The sequence below is a fragment of the Panthera uncia genome (assembly GCF_023721935.1).
Source record: "Panthera uncia isolate 11264 chromosome C1 unlocalized genomic scaffold, Puncia_PCG_1.0 HiC_scaffold_3, whole genome shotgun sequence".
NCBI lineage: Eukaryota > Metazoa > Chordata > Mammalia > Carnivora > Felidae > Panthera > Panthera uncia.
In genome coordinates this window covers 12,289,802-12,295,801 of record NW_026057584.1, presented here as the reverse complement: position 1 = coordinate 12,295,801, position 6,000 = coordinate 12,289,802, and the positions used below count along the sequence as shown (strand labels likewise).

Genomic DNA, 6,000 nt, shown 5'->3' with positions numbered 1-6,000 from the left:
AATTCTAAACTGGTAACTGGTCCACAGAATTTCAGCTGAGATACAGTAATATAGTAAAAGATTCTTCATTCTGCATGTTCATTGTCCAGAAGAATTTTAAATAGAATTAAGAACACAGTGGATTGGCGTATCTGTTATTCTACCAAAAAGTTAGATGAACTTAGACTTTCCCAGAATCTGGGAACTATCATAAAAGAATTATGGCTCAGGGATAGTTCTTCAAATCCTGTTCCCTTCTTAATTGCATGAAACTCAAAATAAAATATGTATAAACTAGAAATATCCAAAACTACTAAGGCAAGCCATTTCAGTATGGTCTGTGACTGGCAGAGTCTGACTGCTTGTTGAGAGCCAGGCCATTTTCAATATTAATCTATCAGTGAACATTATATGGAATATTGTCAGAAAAAAATGAGAAAGACTTCCATTTGGCCCCATAAGGCATTTTTCAAATTAGGATGACACTCCAAGTAACTTTAAGGACATCTTATACCCATTAAAGTGCATCTTATGCCAATTTATTTGATTTGCAAAACTAATTGGTGCTGCCCAAAGGTGAATATTTTAATGCTTGAGGTTCTCCATGATATCCTTAAGCATCTGAAAAGGAAAGGATGCTGAATGTCATATCTACTCAGACTTATTGGCACTAGTTGCCTGGAGATATCAAAGCTAACCATAGGAGGAAATATCTAGAAGTCTCATGGGCACTGACTTTCTATTTCTCAAAGTAGAACATCAATAAAACGAGCTGTATTCCATTTTTTTTCATGCTTATTTTTGACAGAGAGAGAGAGAGAAAGAGACAGAGCATGAGCGGGGGAGGAACATTTTCTTTTTTTCTTTCCTTTATTTTAATGCTTATTTATTTTTGAGGGAGAGAGAGAGAGAGAGAGAGCGGGGGAAGGGCAGAGAGAGAGAGGGAGACACAGAATCCAAAGCAGGCTCCAGGCTCTGAGGTGTCAGCACAGAGTCTGATGCAGGGCTCAAACCCATGAGCCCTGAGATCATGAGATCATGAGATCATGACCTGAGCTGAAGTCAGGTGTTTGACTGTGCCACCCAGGCGCCCCAGTGAGCTGTATTCTAATGATTTTAACTGAATGCATTTTTGAGGATTCCATGAACATGTTGCCCGAGTCTATGAGAAAAATGTGTATTTTGCAACTTTTTGTCTAGGCAGGACTTTAAGAGCTACTAGGAAACATTGAGATTCACCATTCCCATCTGACCCCCATTAGGACAGTTGAATAGCACTACATGAAATCTGCCAGAAACGCACCTATTACATCCCCCAAAATAACATTTCAGAATTGACTCCCAATTTTTGATGTTTGACTGAGAGCCTAGGCTGAGCACTTGTGTGTGTTCTACCATTAACTGTAAAGGTTAAGATGTAGAGTTTCTACTCAACACGCCAGGAGGCTAAGACAATAAAATCCCATCTCTCCTGCCTGCCTCTGTCTATAGATACAGCCAATGTTGAATAGAAAATGTCACATGATAAAACGAGTGCACATTGTCCAGAATGTTACAGAGGCATTTGGTAGTTACATAAAGTGGACACATTCATAGCAAACAGCTGGAAAGCTACTCCTTACCAAACGATAGGAGAGAGATTTAAATAAAGCCCCTGCTAAAACGCAATTTACAAGAACTTTTACCAATAAAGAAACTGGTGAGGCAAATAACCAAAAGATCTCCAGTTGGATAGATGGATCAATAACTTGAGCATCAGTAGAATTTTTAGCCACAATAGAATAATCCCCCTCATCATAAATTCAAAATCTCAGCATTACATTGTAGAGCAGGGACACCAAAGGAAAAGAAGCCGTCTGTGATTAGGCTTCTAAGGTAAGGACGACCTTACCATCCATTCGTACTGGAGACAACCCCATGAACATATTTACCTGTTATTCAAATACAGTTGTGGTTGAACCTGCATTCAAATATTTGAAGTGTTTTCTTATCCTAGAAAAAAAATGATAACAGAAATAAAGAACTTCTATGATGTTTCAATTTTGCCAAGAGACATGTTTATCTTAAGCAATGTAAGAGAAATATTTTCCCCCCCTTCTCCTCTTTCTCCTCCTTCTCTAGCTCTTCTCCTCCTCCTCCTCCTTTTCTTTCTTCTTTTTCTTGTCCTTCTTATGTATCTTTTCCACCTCAAAAAGATGTCAGAGCCAACAACAGCAGCCTTAGAAGTTTCCTTGGGGGGGGGGGGAAGGGGAGGGTGGTGTCATCTGTTGAAAATTCCACATTTAGAAAATAAAAGCAACTGTTCAGCATCAATTGGGAACTGTTCCCTCTCCAACACCAAGCCTAAAGAGTCCCCCTGCTGGGCCGCCAGTGAGGATGGCTGGTTCCCCAGGACATCTTTGCAACCCCCTTCACTTTGTAAACATTGTGATGACTGGTAGCAGACCCAGGACCAGACTCTTCCCTTCTTCCCTTCCTGATGCCTTCTGTCCAGTAACGAAATTCACCAAGAAAGAGGAAAACAATTAGACAAATATTACACTTTAACACCATCTCCCTCTAGATACAGAAAATTTGTAAATGTCAGAGAATGCCTTTAATCCCAGAGAAGGCTAAGAGGAAGGGGCAGGAGTAGAAAGCAGTGAAAGCTTGTGTTCTAAATATGAATATCAGTTTCGAAAAGCTCTCTGTTCCTGAACTTGAATAAGTTCATTTAACCTCCCTGCTCGCATTTTACCACCCAGATTGGAGGGGCTAATTCAAAACAGAACTAATCTGAGCACCCCACTGAGGTTAGCATTTCTAAAATGCTTTGCACTGTATAAAAGGGGGATCTAGGTGCCAAAGGCTATTATGGTCCACTCCTGCCATGTTTCAAATTGACCTCTAACCTTTGATACAATGGAGTGTGAAACCAGCTTTAAGATCTATGTAATGCCAAACTGGCTGCAAGGGAAAATAGAAAAAAAATGAGCCTGGCTGAGTAAGCTCTACCATACCACAATTTCACCGTTGAACCAAAAGTAGTACAAATTCAAATTGTAGGGTGTAGAGAGCCTAAACTTTGAAGTCCGTGCCCTGGAAAGTGAAAGGGAGAGCTTGCTTATATGTGCAAGTTAACCCTTAGTTAAGACAGGATCAGGAAACAGAACTCCTGCTGCTCCGAAAGGCACATCTCTTGAGTTATTGAGTTCAACTAACTGTAATAATATTCATAATGATGACGGTTGCAGTCCCGTCTTAATGATTCCTATTACATACCCTGAGGTGTGCTAAATGTGTGGCATGCATTACCTCACATGCACGTCAGGACTCCACAATCAAGGAGGGTATCTTATTACTCCCATATTACACAGAAGGTATATGGAGGCTAAATACATTGTTTGGAGCCACTTGGAGAGTAATTAGGGAAGCCACGATCCAAGTTCAGGCCACCTGATTTCCTGGAGCACCAACCATGACCGAACATCTATTCTGAGGCAAAAATATTTGGTTGGGAACCAGCGGACGGGTAGGAGGACGCCGTAGCACACTATTTCTCTCAACACTTGCCTGACGCTGAAAACATTTACCTTTCAACGTTCCGTGACTCTCGGGGCTGTAGCCTAAAGGGTTTTACAGGAATGTGTGGGCTGCAGATGAGTCTCCAGTCCTTGCCATATCTTCTTTGCAAAATTCTCGTTCAAGTCTATAATACTCTCAGCCAGATCCCTTTCATGTTGTGAAGGTTTTCTTTAGAGAATTTTATTACATATGAGTCCCCAAGCCCACAGGACCACTGTCCTCTCTAATCCTAGTTCTTGTCTTATAGTTAAAGGAAGAAGGAGAAGATATTTTTTTTCCCCTTGAGAAGAAGGACTGGCTTCAGAGTACCTTTGGCCATTGGACCTCTATACCACCTACCACAGCCATGGCACTCCTCATTACACTCTCGAACACACAGATGCCCTCCCGTTGCGTCCCCAGGCCACCCCAAACACTCCTGATGGTTTGGAAAATTTCCCAAAGAAACACAACACTCCGCCTTAACTTTTTTTTTTTTTTTTTTGGCTTTCACCTACTTTTCTCCTCCTCTCTAGACCCTACATTTTATTTCCAAAAGGTTCTGGAGAAAACTACTTCTAGGTAATTAGAAATTTGAGAAACGTTTCCAACTAAAAGCCAAAAAAAATTTTTTTTTATTAAAAAAAAGTTCCCTGTCAGTTTAAAGGGAGACGTTATTTTTTATACAGTGACTCACATTTCTGTGGTCAAAATCTTCTTTCCCAATCATGATAATCTCCCAACTCAGTGTCAGGCGTTTGAGATTCTCTTCCTTTCCGTAGCTGGATTCTAGTTATGACAGATACAAAAATCGGAGTAAGTGACTCTTTATATTCTGATTCCTTATAAAACACTGCAAAGAAATTATGTGTAATGTGCTATATCATGAGTCGCTTTGTTTCTCCTATTTTTTAAATGTTTATTTATTTCTGAGAGAGAGAGAGAGAGAGAGAGAGAGAGAAGGTGAGGGGCAGAGACAGAGGGAGATACAGAATCTGAAGCAGCCTCCAGGCTCTGAGCTGTCAGCACAGAACCTGACACAGGGCTCAAACCCATGAACCATGAGATCATGACCTGTGCCGAAGTTGGTCACTTAGCCAACTGAGTCACCCAGGCGCCCCTACCTTGATGTCTCCTATTAAAGCATCTTCTTCTACATTAATGAGGTTTACCATTGTCTAAGTATCTATTCATAGTCACGAGAAACCAACAAGAGAAAAACCAGAAAGGGCTGAGATAAAACCTGGCAAGGTCAGTGAGACCTGGCAGAGAGTTCTGCATACCTTAGGAGGACCTAAGTGTAGGAGTGAAGGTAGAAGGAGTGGGTAAGAATAGAGGAATAATAAAATACTATTGAAAATCCAATTTGGAGTAACTGGGCCAATCAAACAGAATGAGCAAAGCTAAAAGAGCTGAATTCAGGAGCCAAGTCCAGAAGTCCAGCCTGAGCAGAGGAAGGGCAGAGGTCAAACCTAAAACCTGCCCACATAGCTAGAATTCTGGAATTCAAATGAGAAAGGAGAAAACTGGACATTTCAAAAGACTTGAAAGCACATCTCAACAACTAGAGTGGGAAGGTTCAACCAAGACAAGCCTTGTCTGAAACACCATACTACACTGTCCAACAGGGGCTAATGGGAGGTGTCCCTCCCACAGATGGACAATGCTCAATGACTGAGCAAAGGTAGAAACCCAGCAACCCAGATCACCTTCTCAGGGAATGTATTGTCTTCTCGCAGGCAAATCTGTATAAAGAATAATAATGTATCTATTGACTAGAACCAAAGAATGTAGAGTCAGTAAATGTAAATGGCCTCCTTTTTAGTACTACTATACTTACATTAGAAAGGAGTAGTGTTCATTTATGACACTTTTCCGGGTATCCTACAGACGGAACATTTTGGTTCTGAACTGATTCTGTAGAGCTGCTCTGAGAGATGATGCTCAGGCTTAGGGTAAGGCTCCTGACCATTTATCCAAGCAATATCCTTTTCACTTCTGCCAAGAGCAGCTAACCTTTGCTAATCCAGTTCAAGAACTCAACCTCTGCCCCTCATTAATAAAATCTGAGAGGAGGGGCGGCATGCTAGAAAGAATACTAGCCCCCCAAAGATGTCCAGACTCTAATCCCTAGAACTCAGGAATGTGTTCTGTTGCATGAAAAGGGAGAATAAAGGTTGCATATGGAATTGTGTTTGCCTATCAGCTAACATTAAATGGAGAGATTATACCAGATAATCTGAGTGGGCCCAATGTAATCACAAGGGATTTTTTTAAGTGGAAGAAGGGGGCAGAAGAGACGTCAGAGTCAGAGAAGGAGACGTAATGCTGAACGTAAACGTTGGAATAATACACATGAGAAGGACCCAATACCCCATTGCTGGCTTCAAAATTGGAAGGGAGCCACGGGACAGGAAATGTCAGAAGCCTCTAGAAGCTGAAAAAGGCACAGAAGCAGGTTCTCCCCTACAATTTCCA

The 6,000-nt window shown here is 41.3% G+C and overlaps 1 long non-coding RNA gene across 1 annotated transcript; it reads right to left on the bottom strand.

Annotated features, from left to right (window-relative positions):
• Window positions 1-497: 497 nt before the first annotated feature.
• On the bottom strand, window positions 498-4,309 carry LOC125910871 (uncharacterized). The gene is made up of 3 exons (XR_007454200.1): window positions 4,220-4,309; window positions 1,911-1,971; window positions 498-600 (listed from the first exon to the last, which is right to left on the bottom strand). It is a non-coding gene; the product is annotated as an uncharacterized LOC125910871 (long non-coding RNA).
• Between the last annotated feature and the right edge of the window lie 1,691 nt (window positions 4,310-6,000).